Raw genomic sequence first — 24272 nt, 5'->3', positions numbered from 1 at the left:
CTATATTGGATATAAGTAGTCTTTATTTTGGTTTCTCAGATAATTTGTACTTATATCTTGTTTTGTATAAGCTTGTACTCTTGTTTTGACTAGAAGCTCGACTACCATCTGATACCAGGTCTTGTGGGTTTATTTTCTATATTTATTTGATTCTCCCTCTTTATCATATTTATTATTATTGTTATCTTACGCATTCTTCGCTTCTGAGTGTAGCCCATTATCTCTAGCTCCAGGGTATGGGTTAGGCTTACCTACTGGTAGGATATAGTAGATGCCATCATAACCTGACAAATCAGGCCCTTATAGTTCATCCCGTATGTTTTTGCCAACATGCATTGTACAAATAACCCTATAGAATTAACCTGAACACATCAGATAACTTGGAAAACAAACAACAATCACCAACCTCGAATCAAGTCTTGAATGCTCTATTAAAGTTGAGCATTCCCCTTGTAATTAATCCTAGCTCGCTCATGGTTTAAAAACAAAACAAAATATAACAAGTAATGACAAATGGCCTAAATGTTCCTAGATAACAACTTAATCCTAAAACCAAGACCAAACACATGAAATTCTCACCCAATCTAGGGCTTTCCCACCATTTAATCACCTAGAACTACCAATTTCATGGTTATACTAGTGTATTATGGTAAATAAATGAAGAATAACAATTCTTCAGAATAACCCAAGGTCTTAAAGACAAAATTCTCATGAACTTAGATTTTTCCCACTTTGGATGAACCCAACCCCCCTAAGGCAACAAGACTGCCTTTAAGTCTTAGAAATCAAAGTCGCAAATTAGGGGAGTAATTTACTTACTTTTACGGATGTTTTTTATGGATAACTGGTGAATTTTATTCTAGGTCACCCTTTCTCTTACCCAAAACACACTTAAAGAATAATGAACAATTTTGGGGAATTTTCTACATTAACTATGACTAACCAGCGATAGCGTCCTCATCCCGCTATTGCAAAGCCAACATAAATGAACTTCCCACTATAGCGAGAATTTCCCTGACCGTGATAGTGATGTATTAGCCTTTATAGCGGCTTACATGGGACAAGAAATTGAACAAACTTTGAGCCTTGACGTTTTGAGCTAATCCATTCATGAATAGGGCCTTTGACATCTATATGTCATTTCATCGACTTCCTTGACTATATATCCATGTGTTTGAGTTCTTATTATCCTTTAGGTGGTGTGACTTAAAAATATTATGAAGGTGTTATAACCCAACCCCATAGGCCATGACGGGTGTCTAAGTTGGATACTCGCGTATACCCATGTCGCATGGTTACATATTGGCACCACCTGTCTACCGAGGGGTCATTACTTATCACACCTATTATTTAGGTAATATAACGCATAAGTCGACAAGGCTACCATAACATGTGAGTCATCCCATGATATACATGCATGCGAGTCGATAAGGCTGCCACGACAATGGGAATGTCCTAAACATAAATCATATAGACACGATCGAGCACACGTACAAACATAACCCACTTCCATGTCTACAGACCTCTAAGGGTATTAATAACAATATATGGTGGGACAGGGACCCCGCCGTACCCCTGAATATACACATATATACATAGAAGGTATAGTACCCAAAAGCTTGGCTATAATTCAATGGAGCTTCTCCCAAACTTTATTAGTGGAACCCTAAGCTGGCAGATCCCCAAAATGTGTGTCTATACCTACGGGCATGAAACGCATCCCCCCAAAGAAAAGGGGGTCATTATGTTACATGTACTAAGTATATAAAGAATAAAATAGCATAAACAAGTTTTCAACTGAAAAAGGGATGCAGGGAATAAATGTAACACTTAACGAATCATTATACCTGTACTGTGTGAAATAAGAGCATGTATATCTTCTCCACATACCATACTCGGCCCATTGTGGGACTTGGACCACAAAAGTATCACTATGTTTTTATATGCATGCCTATATACATTATCTGACCCTTTAGTGAGGGACTCGATAAAGTTGTCATTTCATCGTGTATCATACCCGGCCCTTCATGGGATGCGGTGAATAATCATTTCATTATATATCATGCCTGGCCCTTTATGGGATGCGGTGAATAAGCGTTTCATCATTTATTATGTCTGGCCCTTTATGGGATGCGGTTGTCACAACCCAATCCCGTAGGCCGCGACTGGGGTCCGACCTGGACCCCCCGTACACATATCTGTTAGTTGTGGTCACATTGAATCATAAATAAGACAATATCATATAACAGAGCCCTACCGGGCGATAATATTTTCATAAACCTATAGCTCTTTTCATTTGTATCACAACATGACAGGGCACGCAAGCCGACAAGGATATCATAAAATAATCACATATATCATATATCAGGTAGACCCAGCTGAATGAAACTGACATAAACAACCCACATATACATGTCTACAGACCTCTAAAATATATATAACAACATATGGTGAGACAGAGCCCCCGTCGTACCCCGAATGGATAAAACAATGTTATAAATCAGTGGACAGTATCAAAAACTAGGCCCCGATACAATGGAGCCTCTTCCAGCTGAGTTGCATTGAATCCTAAGCTGATGGACTCCCACAACCTGTATCTGTACCTGCGGGCATGAACGCAGCCCATCGAGAAAGGGGGTCAGTACGACATATGTACTGAGTATGTAAAACGTAACATAGTACAACTGGAGGTATATCCAAAATAGAGAAGCAGGGGAACCAATTATCAAATCAGAAACACGTACCAGTTCTCTGTGAATCACAAAAACATGCATGCTCAAATTTTCAATATAGCCGGCCCCATCAGGGGTCCGATGAATCATATATGTAGTATCAGTATCAGGCCCCGTGCCATCTCCACCTTATTACAACACATCATCATCATATATATACATACGTACCTAGCCCTCTAGTGAAGGGCTCGGTGGACAATGCAGTGAATTGCACGAATCTAATAAATGGCCCGGGACTCGGAGAAGAAGTGTTATAGTATACACGAGTAAAGTAATGATAAACCAAACACAATTTAAATAATTATCCGGACTCAACTATATAAGAGGACTAAGTTATTGTTTAAGAATTCGAGTAATAGTATAGTCATTCTAGCTGCCCTCTAGGTACCATTAGGAGCTACATTAATTACATCTCGAGGTTCCTAGACATATACCAAAGTAGGACTATTCACCTAAGAACTCCAGAGTATTCGTCTTCGAATAATTTTATGACTAGGAGTCTGTATATTCATTAAGTCCTCAGTGTATAAAAGATTCAAGGAAATTTGCTTAACTATCATGCAAGCATTAAAATTCAGAATTGAATAAGGAGAATTCAAGAATGGAATTACTTTAGGCACTATATCACTGCTTACTTACCTCTACGACATGGCAAAGGAAGAGAAGGGATAGGCTTCACATACCTCTTATGGACTTCCCTTAGTCGTGTTTACGCCGTCATTCTCGAAACCTATTTAACACGGAAATAAGGCGAGTATTAACAACCTTAGATTTTTCAGCAACTTAGGCTATCCACTAGTATTCATAGCATTTATCCCCTCGCTTGCCTTCTCGACTAGTTCCTTAACTAGTTAAGGTATTAACGGAAATCGGACAGCACCTCCCCTATAATGTGCCCTATCCGAATTTCCCAACCATGTCCTTAACACCTGAAGACAACCAACAATACAACCAGCAGATAATATATATATATATATAACATGGGAACATTACAAAATATAAACTCCAAATGACTCGCACGAAGTTACGATACCAAAAGAGGGTTTCTAGTTTCTATTTTGCGAAACCTTTAACCGTACGAAGCGGGGGGTTGTGTGGCTGTAACTAGAAGCTAACCCAAGTCATTTAGATCACGCTTAGACCCTTCAACACTCCACAACACAACCAGCGTCATCCCCCACGCGCACAACACCTTACTTCGACAACTATTTAACTATAGCGATTCCAAATTCGTTTATTTCAAACACCAAAATTTTCAAACCTTTTCCCCAACTTCCATCAGTCACTTATGTGTTTAATACACCCTAATTTAACATCATAAACTTTAAATTAGAGGGGAATAATTTACCTTTCCAGAAATTGGCCAGAACTTGCCAAAATCGCACCTCGGAAAGTTTTTTACCGTGCTGAATCGTCGTGGCAGCTTGCTGTCTGTTTTTTGGCTGCAACGAACTCTAATTTTATTCTACTAATACTTCCATATAATCATGGTATACGCTATATAATTAATTTATAGAACGAAATTGGGACTTACCTTATTTTTCTCCCAAGTCGTCGCAATTTTCTCCTTAGCTCTAGGGTTTGTTATCTCTTATTTTGGATGAAATTTGAGGAACAAACTGAAGTATATGATTCATATACATACATATACATGGATATAGGGTGTGACACATGTCATCCCCAAGAGGTGACACATGTCTAGCCCCTATTGGGTCACTATATCTACATGCTGAAGGAGGGGCTGTCACGTGGCAGTGGGGCCCACCTCCCCCAAGCAGGTTGGTCACCTACTTGATCCCAAGCAGGTGGGTAACCTGCTTTCTTAGGTTCTGCCACATTTCACCCTCCCATTGGCTTCCCCGCGTAATTTTTTTTCCTCCTCGTTGGTTCGTAATCTCATTCGTAATCTCGTCTCACTTTAAGAGCCTATGAAACCCTTGATACGTAAGCTTGGTATGTAATCAAGTAATTCACGTATGTAAGACTTTTAAATTAGTAGTTTACGTAGATAAGTCGAGTCCTACGACTCATTACTTGGCTTCCAACTCCTTTAAGCTTCTCTTGTCCCTATTTCCAACTTCCCTACTATGAGGTGTCACATTCTTCCTTCTTAGAGTTGTTCAATAGGGTCGTAACTTAAGTGGCTCACATAACAGCTTCTAAGTAACTTAAGGAACCTTCAGAGTTCAAAGATGTGGGTTGTAACATCCTTCCCCCCTTTAGAACATTCGTTCCCGAATGTTAAACAAAATCTCCCTTAAAACTTTATACAAATCGTATGGAGATTCTTTGCGATCTTCTTAATACATACTTCCTTACAAGTACTTAATATACGTATTTCAGGAGTTGGGGTTCCCGTAGACATTGGGAATAGGTGTGAATACTTGTGTTTCATGTTCTCTTTAGCTTCTCCGGTTATCCTCTTTCTGGTTTTTATTTTGCCACAATATCTTGATGGAAGGCATGACCTTAGTCTATAATCTTCCAGTTTGTCGATCTAAGATGGCGATAGGTTTTTCCTCACAAGATTTCATCTCCTGGACCTCATCTATGGGATATACTCTGGGTGGCTCGTCAGTATCTTTGCAAAGCATTCCTATCTGAGGGACTGGGCATATAGTTTCCAAATGAGGTAGTAAGCTCAACTTACCAGCCACATTGCCCACCTTATGAGTAACTTGATACAGTCTAATATATTTCAGGTTAAATTTCCTTTTCTAGGTAACTCCATTATGAACGTCTAATCATCGATTTGAACTCTGTATGTCGATGTCGATCGTTTGTATATAATTTCTGCCGACTCTGGGTCGTTAGTCATAGCTTGCTTAATCATGTCAGGGCCTTTTTAGCTTAGTTTTTCTAACATCAACCCATCCTATAGGGGACTTACACGTCTTGCTCTACCAATCTTGTATGGGGCCATTGGGATACGGGAGTAGTAGTTATTATTATAGGCAACCTGATAAGTGATAGATAATCATCCCAGCTATCTTTGAAGTTAACAACACCAGCTCATGACATATCTTCTAGCGTCTGATAGTATGCTCAGTCTATTTAGCAGCTCGAAGGAAAATGTGGTACGAAGACTTGTCTGTGCTCCCAATCTCTTCTTGGACTGATCTCTAGACGTTAATCATAATTAAAGTCCCTCTATCTGAGATATTAAGTGGGAAACCTCACGGAACCTTACCATTCTCCATGTTCTATAACTCCCCCTAACTTCAGCAGCATAGGTGCTCTTGATTGGAAGAAAATGGGCTGATTCCTTAGCCTACTCACAATAACTCATATAGCACCCTACTCTTACAGAGTATAAAATGGGTGCGTAATGACGTTGATAACTTGGGGGTCGTTAGCCTCGTATAGTCCTTCTCGACTCTTTCCAGAACCTTAACTGGCATTCTATCTTTTGGGTTCTACTTTTCAATCCTTAGGGTTGGCTACTGAATAATGATGTAGCCCCCTCATGTAATGGCTCTCATAGTAGTTATATGCTTTATCTAACATGATTTGGTATAATTCTGACAGAATTTTGGTGTATATACTCGCCATCCTATAGTAACCAGCTAGTTCTGCCAGTTTCGTTTAAACTCTTTCACCACTTTCCTCACCCCCACTGGTAACCTTCTAGACACATTATCCTGTGTCATTTCCTTTCTTACAAAATGACGAGAGGGTACAATGCATAGCCTGGCGTTATCTCGGTAGTCCTCATGGTTTACCTTGCCTTTTTCTCCCTTATCCTTCATTTGATGTCGGGGGAGCTCTTTGGCCCAATCGTGTCCATGTATTATGTCACCCGTAGTACCAATTCCATCTCGATAGTTTGGCTTAACCTATCCTTGCATCTCTCGGTAGTTAATTGTAACTTGGGCTTCTTTGCCTAGAATAATAGCTATGGAGACTCCATAAGGTTTTACCATTTCTTCACCCTACACTTTTACACCTTCTCATCTCAATAAGTAGCCTTTGATCAAAGGAGCAGGGGCTAATATCGTTAATCCATGGGTAACATTTCCTTCAGAGTCATCTATCGATGGAGTGTGGAATGAGTCTTGTAGTCCTGGTCATATTATGGAATTTCCGACTTTGGGTATTACTTCCTCGCTTCCATAAATTATATCAATTAGTACCCTTACCTTTTTGGGTTTTGCTTTTTTTTAATTTTTCGCCCTCGGAGTTGGCTGCCAGTGGTGTCGAAATTCCCCCGCCCACTGGCCCATATAGTCATTCTGTGGTTTTCCTTTCATTAACTGGTTCTATGTTGAAGAGTTGTGGCATTTGAGTGTGTCGTCAGTTAGCAATTAGCTAATCCTTCTTGTTTTGCTTAAGCCCTTGTTATAATTGCCTTAACGTATCTTATAATACTCTGGGTACATAATCCCATATCGTTTCTCCGTTGCTAGTTCAGATTCCTCCATCTCGTGTGATCACACCAGCACTAACGCATTAAGTTCCACTAGAATTTTGAAGTTAAGCGTGCTGGGGCGAGAGTAATATTGGGATGGGTGACCTCCCTGGGAAGTCTTTATGTCGCATTTCATTGTAATCCTTGCCATAATGTGTGGGGCACTCGACTTAGCTCCAAATTTACCTCAGTGTTGTCTCGCGAGTCTTTATGTTTTGCCCTGTCCTTTCGTCTGTTATCTTGCATCCAGTATCGGCGTAGACCTTTAGCTCCACAATCCTTTATTCACTTTGTGTTCTCCTCGTTTTCTACCACATGAGGCTTTCTATTCCTTTTTCTTTGATTATTTATCTATCGCAACATCATTTGCGACTAACTCTATAACAAACATTTTGGCTTTTGGTCTAGCATGTTGTTATTATCCTTCGTATTGTCTCTTAAGTTGATTGATATCCTTTCATGGTTACACTCTTTTGTTTTTATACGCAGCCGCCTTCTATTGTTATGTTGTTCAGGGTCTCATCACAACTTCTTATCGCTGCCTTATGTAGCATTTTGGCTTCCATCCAATTATTAGTATCTTCCGGACCTTTCTAACTTGGTTCGGCAAGATATCTTATTGAAGTTTAGATGTCCATCCCAAATATATTGCCATATCAGTTGCCTCCTCCTACTTTTGCTATTTTCTCACTAACTTCCCCCCTTTAGAGGGTACTCGTACTTTCATTTGTTGGTGTTTGTAGGCGTTCTAACTTCAACTAGGCAGTGCTAGTATTCTGACGATAACTATTTCAGGTTTTCTCGAAGTAGTGTCCTTGTCCCAACCTATATCCTTTGCTTCTTGGGGCGAATAGAAGTTGTGTCATTTGTTCCTTAAGTTTTCCATCCTCGTCCCTTAAGGGCTCCACTATTTTTGGGGCGACGTTGTGTACACGCGTCATTTTTTTGTATCTTAAGCCCCATGCTCTTACTGCGTTCTCAAAGCAAGCCTTTAACTTAGTCAACGTGTACTAAGTGCAGTTAACTAGTGGTTCCACTTTATCCCTGCATACTCGTATCACACTATTCAATTCATACTTATATATCGATATCCCTCTTTTAGTTCGTATTCGTATTCAGTTCCTGACATCCCTTTGAGGTATTTCTATTAGAAGGTCTTTCCCCAATTAGTCAATGGAGAACTATAAACTGTTATCATAAATCATTTTCCAACCATTGTTAGAAGAGATCAGAACCTCTTAAACATCACAATACTCCTTTTAATACTTGACCTACCTGGTCTCCTTCTGAGTTTATCCTCGAGTTATGAACAACTCATCTAATTTACAATTAGAAGTTCAGGGCTTGGTATTTTTTTCAAAAAGAGTGAAACTCATTCGCGGGACATCTTATCCTTCATCCAGAGCCCTCTGTTTATATTTCTACAGTATAAATACGGCTGGAGATACCGTAGTCTAAACTTTACTACTTAAATAAGCTTTTGTTCCTCCGAAATAAAATTCTTCAAGTGAAAAGGGTTCCCCTTATTGGCGACCTGAAGGATACCTCTTACAGCTTTGGTTAAACACAGTAGGGGTACTTGGTATCAATTTCTCAAACATTTCAAAATTCTATGCTTCATTTCCTTTTCCCCATTCTGGGAAAATTTCGGCAAAGTTTCCTCTACACTTCTTACTATCCTATAACCTTGCACACAAAAAATGCCAACAATGCCTCACAGGGCCAACATATATATCTATATATATATATATATTAATGTCATATTACAGCCACACAGGGCTTTCAATATCGTCTCATATCGCAGCCACACAGGGCTTTAAATGTCAATACTAACATAAAAATACTGGACTTACCTCGTATGTCCAACTTCAACCTGCATCTATTGCACTTCCTGTCTGCTTTCCTTTCAGGTTTCAACTTTATATTTCAATACCTTACCCGATGGATATCTTCCGTAGCTTTACTTTACTTACCTGCATGCTTCATAACTTTCCCTATCGTCAATTACCTCCTTCTGTTGGTGTCGTCCTTCTATTAAGATCCAAGGTTAGTATAAAGAATTTTCCTATGACTCGGATGTAAAGCACGATCTCAGATGTAGAAGAAAAGTAACATCCTAAATGTCCTGTAGCTTCTTGTTTATAGATATGGCGCGCAACACATCGATAACCAAGACTCTACTAGACACTGTCTGCAGACACTCCAAGGATGAGCTGCTATGATACCACTTCTGTCACGACCCAACCCCATAGGCCACGGCTGGGGTCCGACCTGGACCTCCCGTACATATATATGTTAGCTGTGGTCACATTGAATCGTAAATAAGACAATATCATGTAACAGAGACCTACCGGGCAATAACATTTTCATAAACATATAGCCCTTTTCGTTTGTTTCACAACATGATAGGGCACACAAGATGACAAGGCTGCCATAACATAATCACATATATCATATATCAGGTAGACCCAGTTGAATCAAACTGACATACACAACCCACATATACATGTCTACAGACCTCTAAAATATAAATAAAAATATATGGCGAGACAGGGCCCCCGTCATACCCCCGAATGGACAAAACAATGTTATAAATCAGTGGACAGTATCAAAAACTAGGCTCCTATACAATGAAGCCTCTTCCAGCTGAGTTGCATTGAATCCTAAGCTGACGAACTCCCAAAACTTGTATCTGTACCTGCGGGCATGAACGCAGCCCCCCGAGAAAGGGGGTCAGTACGACATATGTACTGAGTATGTAAAACTTAACATAGTACAACTGGAGGTATATCCAAAATGGAGAAGCAGGGGAACCAATTATCAAATCAGAAACACGTACCAGTTCTCTGTGAATCACAAAAACATGCATGCTCAAATTTTCAATATAGACGGCCCCATTAGGGGTCCGATGAATCATATATGTAGTATCAGTATCAGGCCCCGTGCCATCGCCACCTTATTACAACACATCATCATCATATATATACATATGTACCTGGCCCTCTAGTGAAGGGCTCGGTGGACAATGCAGTGAATTGCACGAATCTAATAAATGGCCCGGGACTCGGAGAAGAAGTGCTATAGTATACATGAGTAGAGTAATGAGAAACCAAACACAGTTTAAATCATTATCCGAGACTCAACTATATAAGAGGACTAAGTTGTTGTTTAAGAATTCGAGTAATAGTATAGTCATTCTAGCTGCCCTCTAAGTACTATTAGGAGCTACATTAATTACATCTCGAGGTTCCTAGACATATACCAAAGTAGGACTATTCACCTAAGAACTCCAGAGTATTCGTCTTCGAATAATTTTATGACTAGGAGTCTGTATATTCATTAAGTCCTCAGTGTATAAAAGATTCAAGGAAATTAGCTTAACTATCATACAAGCATTAAAATTCAGAATTGAATAAGGAGAATTCAAGTATGGAATTACTTTAGGCGTTATATCACTGCTTACTTACCTCTACGACATGCCAAAGGAAGAGAAGGGACAGGCTTCACATACCTCTTATGGACTTCCCTTAGTCGTGTTTACGTCGTCGTCCTCGAAACCTATTTAACACGGAAATAAGGCGAGTATTAACAACCTTATATTTTTCAGCAACTTAGGCTACCCACTAGTATTCATAGCATTTATCCCCTCGCTTGCCTTCTCGACTAGTTCCTTAACTAGTTAAGGTGTTAACGGAAATCGGACAGCACCTCCCCTATAATGTGCCCTATCCGAATTTCCCAACCATGTACTTAAAACATGAATCCAACCAACAATACAACCAGCAGCTAATATATATATAAAATGGCAACATTACACAATATAAACTCCAAACGACTCACCCGAAGTTACGATACCAAAAGAGGGTTTCTAGTTTCTATTTTGCGAAACCTTTAACCGTACGAAGCGGGGGGTCATGTGGATGTAACCAGAAGATCCCACCACCTAATTTTTAGCACTCTTAAACCCTGAAACACGCCACAACACAACCAGTAGCAGCACCCACACGCACAACACCTTACTTCGACAACTATTTAACTATAGCAATTCCAAATTCGTTTATTTCAAACGCCGAACTTTTCAAACCTTTTACCCAACTTCCAACAGCCCCTAAGGTGTGTAATACACCATAATTTAACATCATAAACTTCAAATTAGAGGGGAATAACTTACCTTTCCCGAGATTGGCTAGAACTCGCCGAAATCGCGCCTCGGAAATTTTTTTGCGTGCTGAATTGTCGTGGCAGCTTGCTGTCCATTTTTTGGCTGCACCGAACTCTAATTTTATTCTACTAATACTTCCATATCATCGTGGTATACGATATATAATTAATTTACGGAACGAAATCGGGACTTACCTTATTTTTCTCCCAAGCCATCACAATTTTCTCCTAGCTCTAGGGTTTGTTTTCTCTTATTTTGGCTGAAATTTTAGGAACAAACTGAAGTATATGATTCATATACATACATATACGTGGCTGTAGGGTGTGACATGTGTCATCCCCAAGAGGTGACACGTGTCCATCCCCTATTGGACCACCGTATCTACATGCTGAAGGAGGGGCTGCCACGTGGTAGTGGGGCCCACCTCCCCTAAGTAGGTGGGTCACCTGCTTGCTTAGCTGCTGCCACGTTTCACCCTCCCATTGGCTGCCCCACACAATTTGTTTTCCTCCTCGTGGGTTCGTAATCTCGTTCGTAATCTCATCTCACTTTAAGAGCCTATGAAACCCTTGCTACGTAAGCTTGGTATGTAATCAAGTAACTCACCTATGTAAGACTTCTAAAATAGTAGTTTATGTAGATAAGTCGAGTCCTACGACTCGTTACTTGGCCTCCAACTCCTTTTGGCTTCTCTTGACCCTATTTCCAACCTTCCCTACCATGAGGTGTCACATTCTTCCTTCTTAGAGTTGTTCAATAGGGTCGTAACTTAAGTGGCTCACATACCAGCTTCTAAGTAACTTAAGAAACCTTTCGAGTTCAAAGATATGGGGTGTAACAACGGTGAATACGCATTTCATCATTTATCATGCTCGGCCCTTCGTGGGACACGGTGAATAAGTATTTCATCATTTATCATGCCCGGCCCTTCATGGGACGCGGTGAATAAACATTTCATCATTTATCATGCTCGGCCCTTCATGGGACGTGGTGAATAAGCATTTCATCATTTATCATACCCGGCCCTTAATGGGATGCGATGAATAAGCATTAGAAGCATACGCGAGTGGATTAGTGAATAACCATATGCAAATAAATTCATCATTTAAGGCTCAGCAAAATGGTCAAATGAACTGTCACTTGGAAACCAGGGTAGGAATCATCTCCAGTACCCTGTAGATGTCATTAGGGACTATTTCAACTAGATCCTCAAATTTATAGTCATACGTTACCACAGTATGAACCATCTTATAGAAGTTCAAGTATTGGCTATATCAGAGACTTTTAAACAGAGGAGCTTTTTCGTACCAATCACTATTCAATTTTATAGAAGACTAGAGGAATAGGAGGTTAACTCCTTTAAGAGTCTTAACAGCTACAAGTGAACCAGAAACATGTATCAAGGAAGTGCCCAACAGCTTATGTAACCGAGGACGTTTGTTATTATAGGGTCCTTAGGAATAAGAGGTTATATCTCAACTTACTATTCAACACATAAAAGACTCGAAAGTCATGGCTCGACCGCCTTTAGAGTTTTAGCATTCAGATGTGGATAAGAGTCATGAGTCATGCTCGAAGATTATGAATAGAGTTACCTCAAGATTCATATACACATCGTTCGTAACTTATATCTAGGACATGCCAAGAAGAAACGGGATGGACTTTACATACATTTGAAATATGCCAAACCAAATGAGAGATAGGCATTACATACTTACTACTTTCCTTCATACAGAAGACTTGAGAGGCAATATCTCACTTATTGTAGGAGTTCTAATACCAAGAAATAAGTCAGAGGAATGAATCATTCTCGAAGATTTATGAATGGAATTATCCTCAGAGCACATATTACATTCCACTTATAGCTAAGACATGCCAAAAGAAAGAAAGTGATAAGCTTTACATACCTCGTATCCATTGATTTTAACTCGGCTTGTCTCGTCGTCCTCCAAACCTATTCAACACGAAGATAATACTAGTATAAATAATTTTTAACTTTCCAACTTCTAAATCCACAACCAAGCACCCATAGGAATCAATCCGTTATTTTCCTTTCTCGACTAGTCTCGACTAGCCTATTAGTTAGTTAAGGAGTTAGTGGAAATTGGGTAGCATCTCCTCTATAACTTCCCCTATCCGAACATTCAATGTAATCCCCAAACCTTAGCATCCAACCAAAAAAACAATATGCAGCTCATATGCAATTAAAATATGGTAACATTATGCAATACAAGCTTCCAACAACTCGCTTAAAATTACTAGACTAAAATAGGGTTTTTAGTCGTTATTTTATAAAATCTTTAATTGTACAGAATGGAGGGTCATGTGAATGAAACTAGAAGCTCTCCCACACACCTTTTGGAACATTTTCCATCCCTGCAACATACAATAAAAGCACCTCCAAGCCCAGTACAACAGCCACAACAACCTACTCGATATTCGATTTAATAATAACGGCCTTAGTTTAGTTTGTTTCCAACGTCAAGCATCCTTGTGCAATTTTTACAGTTCCAGACACGTATAAGATGTTTAATACACTCCATAACCGCACCATAAACTCCTAATTGAAATAAAAACCCTTACCTTACCCGAAATTGGCCAAAGCTTTCCAAAATGCGCCTCCAAAGTTCTTCCAACACGGCTGAAACGTCGTGGATGATTGTTACCCTTTTGATGCTGCTCCAAAAAGAAAATTTACATTATTAACACCTTCATATAATGTCCAAAACTTTAACAAAACGTGGGAAAATAGAACCAAGCCATACCTTGCTAAAACTTGATAAAACTTGTCTCGGAAGTTCTCTTAACACGCTGAAAATTAACAGACTATTTGTATCTCTTCCTTGCTTCCCCAAAATGATATTTTACTCTATTAAACACTTTCATGTAGTTGTGGGATACCTTGAATAATTTGTTCACGAAATGAAATCGGAGGGCTTACCTTGCTTGACCAAATCTGTAGCTCTCTCTCCATGTTCTCTAAGTTTTTCTCCAATTTTTCTAAGTGTAAAGATGCTGAAAATAAGAACCTGTCATAAGATGACTAATGTATAACCTTCCTTAGAGGGTGACACGTGGAAGCTCCTAAGGGTGATATGTGTCAATCCCTTAGGAAGCCACATCATCTCAAGCAACCAATCCCAAGCCGCCATATGGCAGGTGGGGCCCACCTCAAGTAGGTGTGTAACCTACTTTGTCCAAGTAGGTGCATCACCTGCTTGCTTCCAAGTAGGTGCTACGCCTTTTTTCGCTTCTTTCGTGGGTTCACAGCCTCGTCTCACTTTAAGAACCTATGCAATCCTTGCTACGCAAGCTCGACGTGTACTCATGTAGCTTAGTATGTAAAATTTCCCAAGTAATAGCTTTCACAAGTAAGTTGAGTCCTACGACTCACTACTTAACCTCTAACTTCTTCTGGATTCTTATAACCCTATTTTCACTCTTCTCTATTATGGAGTATCTCCTTCTCCTTTCCTTAGGATTATTTAATAGAGTTATAGAATATCCAACTCACATGACGTCTTCTAAGAAATTTAAGAGCCTTCCTAGAAACTTAAGAAGCTTAAGAAGCATTCCAAGGTACAAAAGTACGGAGTGTAACATCCGTCCCCCTTTAAAACATTCGTTCTCGATGGAGAGTTCCTCTGTCTAGTTGCCATAACATATATTTTCATCGAGCAATCAATATCAGAGTTCCAAAAGTTAGGATTACTTGTAGACGTAAGGAATAGGTACAGATACTTGTGTTTCATTTCCTATGTTACTTCCCAGGGAGTCACCCATCCTAGTACTACTCTTGCCCAAGCACGCTTAACTTCAGAGTTCTAATGGGATCCGATGCGTTAGCACTGGTATGATCGCATACATCCCTTGTGGGATCTCATTTGAAGTTTAAGCGTTCCCATTTACATATGATAGCATCAGTTGATTTTCTCTTACACTTATACTTTTGTTACCCACTTCCCCCCTTTTAGGGTGTACCTATGTCATTCTCTATTTATTCTCAACTATTCACACACAAATAATTCAATTCCAACATATTTAACATGCTGCACCATATCTACACCTGTTGTTAGATCATCCATACTTTAGGTTGCCCCTATAAGAAACCCTAGCACAACCATAGGGTGCTTAGTATTCTCAATAAATAGTACATAATTTAGTCCAAGTACTGGTTCTCGAGTCATACAACTTAATGTAGTAGTTTAGCTGAAGACACATTTCATTCATCCCAATCAGTACGTCACTAGTGCTTATAATCGTGTCAGATTCTCTATTCGGGGGCATTTATACACTAATGACACGTGTTTCACATTTTGTTATCACCACTTTTTTTGAAAGGATACCACTTGTTCCTTTGATAATTTCGCAGTGCCTCAGTTGTTTTGTAATTTCTATTCCCTATCCTCGAGGGATCCCACTATTTTCCAAGGTGGAGGTACATATACACAATACCCCTATCTACTTCATGAGCTTCCATCCTTATCATTATCATAAATATGATCTTTCAAGATATATTACAACCTTATATCTCATTCTCTTTCTATTTCCAAAAACAATCGGCAAAGTTTCCTCTATATTCCTTACTATCCCAAACCTGTACTCAGAAAATATAAACAATGCCTCATAGGGCCAACAAATATTTATTCATATCACATCCACACAGGGCTCACAATATCAATAACCGTATGGAAATAATGGACTTACCTCATATGTCCAACTCAAACTGCATTTTTACACCTTCTTGCCTACTTTCCTTTAACCGTTTTACCCTACATGTCAATAATATTTACATACCTCACCTAACATATCTACTTCGTGCCTTTGCTTACCTGTGTGCCCTATAATCTCCAATATCATCAGTTACTTTCTTCTAACGATATTGTCCTACTGCTGAAATGATAAGTTAGTATGAGGAATTTCATTCCCTATGACTCAGCTCTATCGCACGATCTTAGATATGAAAGAAAGGTAACATCTTAAATGTCCTTTAGCCTCTTGTTTATAGATGTAGTGCATAACACATCGATAACCATGACTCTATTAGACATGGTATGTAGACATTCCAAGGAAGAACTACTCTGATACCACTTTTTTCACGATCCAACACCGTAGGACGCGATGGGTGTCTAAGGTGGACACTCGCGTATCCCCTGTCGCATTGTTAGGATTGGCACCACCTAACCCCCGAGGGGTTATTACTTATCACAACTATTATTTAGGTAATATAACGCATAAGCCGATGAGGCTACCATAGCATGTAGGGTCGTCCCATGATATACATGCACGCAAGCCGATAAGGCCGCCATGACAATGGGAACATCCTAAACATAAATCATACAGACATGATCAAGCACACGTATAAAGACAACCCACTTCCATGTCTACAGATCTCTAAGAGTATTAATAACAACATATGGCGGGACAGGGCCCCTGTCGTACCCCTGAATATACAAATATATACATAGAAGGTCTAGTACCCAAAAGCTTGGCTCCGATTCAATGTAGCTTCTCCCAAACTTACTGAGTGGAACCCTAAGCTGACGGATCCCCAAAATGTGCATCTGTACCTACGGGCATGAAATGCAGCCCCCCAAAGAAAGAGGGGGTCAATACGATACATGTACTGAGTATATAAAGCATAACATAGCATAAACGAGCTTTCAACTGAAATGGGGATGCAGGCAATAAGTGTAAAAGTTAACGAATCACTATACCTATACTATGTGAAATGAGGGCATGTATATTTTCTCCACATACCATACTCAGTCCACTGTGGGACTCGGGGTTACAAATGTATCACTATGTTTTTATATGCATGCCTATATATTGTATTCGGCCCTTTAGTAAGGGACTCGGTGAAGCTGTCATTTTATCGTGTATCATACCCGGCCCTTTATGGGACACGGTGAATAATCATTTCATCATATATCATGCCCGGTCCTTCATGCGATGCGGTGAATATGCATTTCATCATTTATCATGCCCGGCCCTTCATGGGATGCGGTGAATAAGCATTTTATCATTTATCATGCCCGACCCTTCATGGGATGTGTTGAATAAGCATTTCATTATTTATCATGCTTGGCCCTTTATGGGATGCGGTGAATAAGAATTTCATCATTTATCATGCCCGGCCCTTTATGGGACACGGTGAATAAGCATTTTATCATTTATCATGCACGGCCCTTCATGGTATGCGGTGAATAAGCATTTCATCATTTATCATGCCCGGCCCTTCCTGGGACATGGTGAATAAGCATTAGCATCATACGCGAGCGGATTAGTAAATAACTATATGCGAATAAATTCATCATTTAAGGCTCAGCAAAACGGTCAAATGAACCGTCACTTGGAAACCAGGGTAGGAATCATCTCCAGTACCTTCTAGACGTCATTAGGGACTATGTCAACTGGAGCCTCAACTTTATAGTCTTACGTTACCATAGTATGAACCATCTTATAGAAGTTTGAGTATTGGCTATCTCAGAGCCTTTTAAACAGTGGAGCTTTTTCATACCAATCACTATTCAATCGTATAGAAGACTTGAGGAATAGGATCTTAACTCCTTTAAGAGTCTTAACACCTACAAGTGAACCACATACATGCATCAAGGAAGTGACCAACAACTTATGGAACCAAGGACATTTGTTATTGTAGGGTCCTTAGGAATCAGAGCTTATATCTCCACTTACTATTGAACACACAAAAGACTAGAGAGTCGTGGCTCGACCGCCTTTAGAGTTTTAGCATTCAGACATGGATAAGAGTCATGAGTCGTGCTCGAAGCTTATGAATAGAGTTACCCCAAGCTTCATTCTCGAAACTTTATGAATGGAATTATCCTCGGAGTACATATTACATTCCACTTATAGCTAAGACATACCAAAAAAAAGAAAGCGATAAGTTTTACGTACCTCGTATCGATTATTTTTAACCCGACTTCTATCATCGTCCTCCGAACCTATGTAAAATAAAGGTAATACAATCCATCTTCTAAATCCACAACCAAGAAACCATAGGAATCAATCCCTTATTCGCCTTTCTCGACTAGCCTATTAGTTAGTTAAGGAGTTAATGGAAATCGGGCAGCATCTTCTCTATAACTTCCCCTATCCGAACATTTAATTAAATCCCCAAACCTTAGAAGGCACCAACAAAAATAATCAGCAGCTCATATGAAATTAAAATATGGCAACATTATGCAATACAAGCTTCCAACAACTCGCTTAAAATTATGAGACCAAAATAGGGTTTTTAGTCGCTATTTCATAAAATCTTTAACCGTACGGAATGGAGGGTCGTGTTGCTGCAACCAAAAGATCCCACACACCTTTTGGAATGTGTTCCATCCCTGAAACATACAATAAAATCACCTGCAAGCCCAGCACAACAGCCACAACACCCTACTCGACATTCGATTTAAATATGACGGTCTTAGTTTAGTTTGTTTCCAACGTCAAGAATCCATGTGCAATTTTTATTGTTCCAGCCACGTATAAGATGGTTAATAAACTCCATAACCACAGAATAAACTCCAAATTGAAATGAAAACCCTTACCTTACCCAAAATTGGCCAAAGCTTGCCAAAATTTGTCTCGGAAGTTCTTCCAGCGCGGCTGAAACATCGTGGTTTCTTGTTACCCTTTTGATGCTGATACAAACAGAAACTTTACATTATTAAAACCTTCATATCATGTACAAAACCTTACCAAAATATGGGAGAAGAGAACCAAGCCATACATTGCTAAAATGTGTCTCGGAAGGTCTCTTAACACGCTGAAAATTAACAGACTGTTTGTATCTCTTCCTTGCTACCCCAAAACGAGATTTTACACTATTAAACATTGTCATGTAGCCATGGTATATCTTGAATAATTATTTCAAGGAATGAAATCGGAGGGCTTACCTTTCTTGACCAAATACGTAGCTCTCTCTCCATGTTCTCTAAGTTTTTCTCCAATTTTTCTAAGTGTAAAGATGCTGAAAATAAGAACCTTAGTCATAAGATGACTAATGTATAACCTTCCTTAAAGGGTGACTTATGGAAGACCCTAAGGGTGACACGTGTCAAGCCCTTAGGAAGCAACGTTATCTCATGCAACCAATCCCAAGCCGCCATATGGCAGGTGGGGGCCCACCTCAAATAGGTGTGTCACCTACTTTGTCCTAGTAGATGCATCACCTACTTACTTCCGAGTAGGTGCTACGCCTCCTTTCGCTTCTTCCGTGGGTTTGCAACCTCGTCTCACTTTAAGAACCTATGCAATCCTTGCTACGCAAGCTCGACGTGTACTCACATAGCTTAGTATGTAAAATTTCCCAAGTAATAGCTTTCACAAGTAAGTCGAGTCCTACGACTTACTACTTAACCTCCAACTTCTTTCGGATTCGTATAACCCTATTTCCACTCTTCTCTATTATGGAGTATCTCCTTCTCCTTTCCTTAAGATTATTTGATAGCTTTATAGATTATCTGACTCACATGATGAATTCTAAGAAACTTAAGAGCCTTACCAGAAACTTAAGAAGCTTAAGAAGCATTACAAAGTACAAAAGTACGGGATGTAACAGAAGGAACATTAAGAATTCGCAACCATGCCTCCTTTCTTGCTAAAGTCTATAAAGAAGTATGTTGATTTCAAAAACTCTCAAATATAACTTGTATATTTAAACTACTAAAGCACTTGGTTTTTGAAATACTTTCTTTTAAAAATTACAAAGGAGACATGTATAAGAACTAAGTGAAGAACCTTAAGCTCTTGATGAACATCTTCATATTTAAATTACCTTTTTAAAAGTTCGGTTAAGGTTTCTGGTTTATTTCAAAAGTATATAAGGTTCTACAAGATATTTATATGTTATGCGAATGTGATTATGAGAAAATGAGAATAAGATTATGAAAGAGCCAAACTTGGCTAAGTTTTTTTTTGCCCTACTATGTGCATTAAGTGCATATCATGCCATTTTATGCATTTACTCCAAGCTCTAATTGGCAGGAAACGGCCAATTTTTCTCAAAAGTATATGTTTATGGTACAGATGGCCGTAAGTTGGAAAACATGATATCGGTTTGCTAGTAAAAAAGACCATCATTTATAGAATTTGGTTGGGTATGTTACGCATTGGTATCTATATATGCATTCACGACATATGATTACACGAGCATACTTTACATATTCGATTACTAGGAAGTCAAATGTCCTCCATGGATATTAGTTGAGTTTCAGTTTCAGGTGGAATCTTTACTACCCTTTTAGGCAATTATTTATGATTCTACTTTCTGCCTTACATACCAATACATTTTTATTCATACTGATGTCCCATTTCCTGGGAATGTTGCTTTTTTTTCCTGTGAGCATGTCCAGGCAGGGATCTTGATCGACCCCTTAGTTTTCATCTGTAAGTTTGTAAGTTCTATATATTTTGGTGCAATTAGAGGATGTTAACTTTTTTTTACAGTTTGAGCATGGGGGGGGTCTTATCCCAATGGTGCTTATGACATTCTTAGAGGCTATTGTGGACATAGTATTCTGGGTTTCTTTCTATAGTTTTCAATCTCCAACTCATAGGCTTGGCATGTATATATATATGTGTATGTATGTATATCTTCTATTGCAACCTCGTCATCTAGCTAGTACTTCATCATTTTGGTTTGTCTACCTTTTTTATATGACTTATTGTTATTCGGGTGATGACCTTAATAGTACAGGCTTAGTATTTCCAATGTTATGTTTCCCCAACTTTTAGGCCCACAACTTAATTACATAGTATTTTTAGTTCATAACTCCATCGAATATGGTATTGAGTTCTAGTTGCAGCTCCCCTATTTTTGTGAGAGACAATTACCTTCCTTGTTCGGAAGGCGGGAGAGTCAAGAAACAAACAAGCTCATCATGTTCCTCATATCAACCATCACACCGGAGCATAGTGAGACAACTGAATAAACTTAAGTTTATACTTATGTATGCTCAGAGAATCATGCATCAGGTTGAGGAACTCTCTGGTCTTATCCTCCCTTAACTATCGAGAAACAAAACACTCCAAGAAGGCATCTCTAAAAAGATCCCAAAGTAGAGGCGTAGCACTTTTGCCCAGAATATTCTTCCACTGATCAAACCATATTCTTGCAGCACCCTTAAGTAAGTAACAGGAAAGTTAAACACTCATTGTGTCTTCAACATGCATCACCTGAAAGATCTTTTGAACCTCAACAACAAACCTTTTTAGATCCTCATTGAGCTTAGACCCTGTGAACTCATATGGATTCATCCTAAGAAATTCACGAATCCTAGAAGTGTTTGAAACATCTTGATGGGTTGCTGTCATAATCCGCAATCGGGCTATGATGGTGGCTACTACACCCCCCAAGTAGGCAAGCCTAAAAAACCAACATACATACTTACGAAAGGCAGCAATCTTATAAAATAATAGTAATAAAGGTGGAAGATAAGAACAATAAGTAAAAGAATCGAGTCGCATCATAAATATGTAGTATGATACAAAATGTATAAAAGAGGCCCAAAAGTATACAAAAGGACAAACTTACACCTACAAAAATCCCGGACCTGGTGTCACCTATACATAAGCTACTAAGTACTTAAATTTATATATACAAGAGAACTGACTTGTCAAAATAAAGAATATACAAATCAATACAAAAGAAGGAGTGCAGCAAGTCTCTAGTTTAGTGAATTGAAAATATATGCTCGACAATAGATAAACTCACACAAATACCACGGAGAGGGAACCTAGGTACAGAGAAAAACATAATCACAAAATAAGATAAGGTGATGAAATGTTGTCATGACCCAAGCCTAGGGCTTAGACGTGACATGGCAAATGAGGAACTCGGAAGTACCTCAAACAAGCCTCTTAACATATTTTTTAGCCTTTCATAGGTAATGATGATAAATAAACAAGCAAAAATCATAATAGTAAATCTTCAACTTACATATGTCCAACAATACCTCTAACTTTTGGATTTAACGGGGCTAAGACAAGTCCCTAGCTCACCGTCAATTATAATAGAAAAAATGTCATAGTAAAATATCTCAACATATCATAAGCTAGAAAGATAAAGGAGTATTGCTCCCAAAAAATGGGAACTCACCAAAAGTAGTCTTCAACGGAATCTCAACTACCCACGTGGAGGAGAACGAAGAGGAGCACTGGTCCCTACATGGTGATATCATGTAGGCAAAAGAATATGCGTCAGTACTTTGAATGTAGTAAGTATGTAAAGATGCATGAACATTGAGGAAACATTAAAATATTTATGTAATATGGAACATAATGTAATGCATGTATAATAAATCATATAAATATCCTTTAAAACATTCATTTCTTTAACTTTAACTTTAAGAGATTTCATGGATCCATTAGCCTAAGCCTACAAGGGCTCCTATATTGGCACATAGTTAATGAGACAAGGGGTTGCTACTAGGATTCCCTTACCGAATCCCACTTCAATGACCCATTCGGTGCAAAATCAACCCCACGGAATAGTTTAATACTTCAAAATAGTCATAGCATATAGCTTAAGAATTCAAATATCATATTCGGCAGAATAGCTCATTAAAACATTTGTTAATTCAAATATGAAAGAATTGTCCTTATTGCATAAAGAATCCATCATTCATATCATTTCATCATTCTTTCATTTCATAAGACTCCCTTTTGATCATAGATATTGCTTTCATAAAAATTCATTTGGAGTCAAAGCTTTCAAGCCAAACTTTATTAAAAACATAGTAAAACTAGGTGGGTTCAAATTACTTCAACTTGCAAATATGTATGTAAATAAATATACATAAATACTTTGAAATCCATTAATTAAAAATCATATTTTAAACAACCCACCATGAATTTCAAAAACCTTTAAATAAATTAATAGAGGAATTACTTGCAAACCATCAATTCATACATATGAAATTATGTTGCATCAAAATAAACCAATAATCATTACTTTAACCATGATTCATACTATTAAGTAAAATTAAGAATTACCATAAGAAAATATTACTTGAAATCAAGAAACTTAATTGAAAGAGTTTTTGGACTACATGGGTGGAAGAACCCATGGATAAATACCCATATAACTTAGAGTAAAGCTTAAAGAAAATAAATATAATTTATCATATAATCAAAATAATTTAGGCATGAGAGTGGTAGGAATACTCTCATTGAAGCCTTACATACCTGGAATTTGAAGCTTTAGTCGGAACCGAAGGACTTAATGAACACTCTTGAGTCCTAGCTTTTTTCCTTGCCAGAATGTTTTGTATAATACCCGAAGTATATGAATCACCATAATAGTATTTCTTCACTACTAAGAACTAAAACTATATTTGAGAATGAGTAAAGAAGTGTATAGAGAAAAGAGTTGCTTGAGAAAGCTTCATGAATAAAATGAGGAAATAAGATGGATATTTATAAGTGTAGAAGAGGAACCTAACAATAAATACAAATAATTACAAAGGATGATCTTGAAAATTCAATTGAGGATTTTGATGTCATGAATGGTGTCAAAGGGTTCTAGATCTTTCCATGGTAGGTGAGATGAGTTCTCTTTAACAAAATATTCTTTTTTGGAGTTGTGTTTGAACAAGATAAATTCCTTATTAGGATTTTGTGTCTTAAGAATTGTAGATATGGAAGTCTAGTTTTATGTCATTTAAGAATGAACCAATTTGGAGTATCCTACAGTGAGATATGTTTTTTCTTCTATAAATACTCCATTCTGTCACAACATTCTGTCTTACAATAATTAATTTATTTGACCTAATTAACCTCCGAAACTTAAAATATGATCTTCACAAAAGTTGTAGGTAATGATATTGTGGTTACTCAAAAATTTAAATCACCTAATTTGGACAATCTAATAAAAAGTTATGCCCAAAATACAGAGATTGTATCATGTTTTTTTTGGGCGAGAATTGAAACATCGTATACAACATTTTTAGGGGGA

General features: G+C 38.4%; 1 pseudogene; it reads right to left on the bottom strand.

Annotated features, from left to right (window-relative positions):
• Positions 1 to 15046: 15046 nt before the first annotated feature.
• LOC129871828 (5S ribosomal RNA) lies at positions 15047 to 15167 on the bottom strand (annotated as a pseudogene).
• Positions 15168 to 24272: the final 9105 nt, after the last annotated feature.

Source organism: Solanum dulcamara, chromosome 10, assembly GCF_947179165.1.
Source record: "Solanum dulcamara chromosome 10, daSolDulc1.2, whole genome shotgun sequence".
In the NCBI taxonomy this organism is placed as follows: Eukaryota; Viridiplantae; Streptophyta; class Magnoliopsida; order Solanales; family Solanaceae; genus Solanum; species Solanum dulcamara.
The sequence above is the reverse complement of the archived record's forward strand: the minus strand, read 5'-3'. Positions and strand labels throughout refer to the sequence as shown.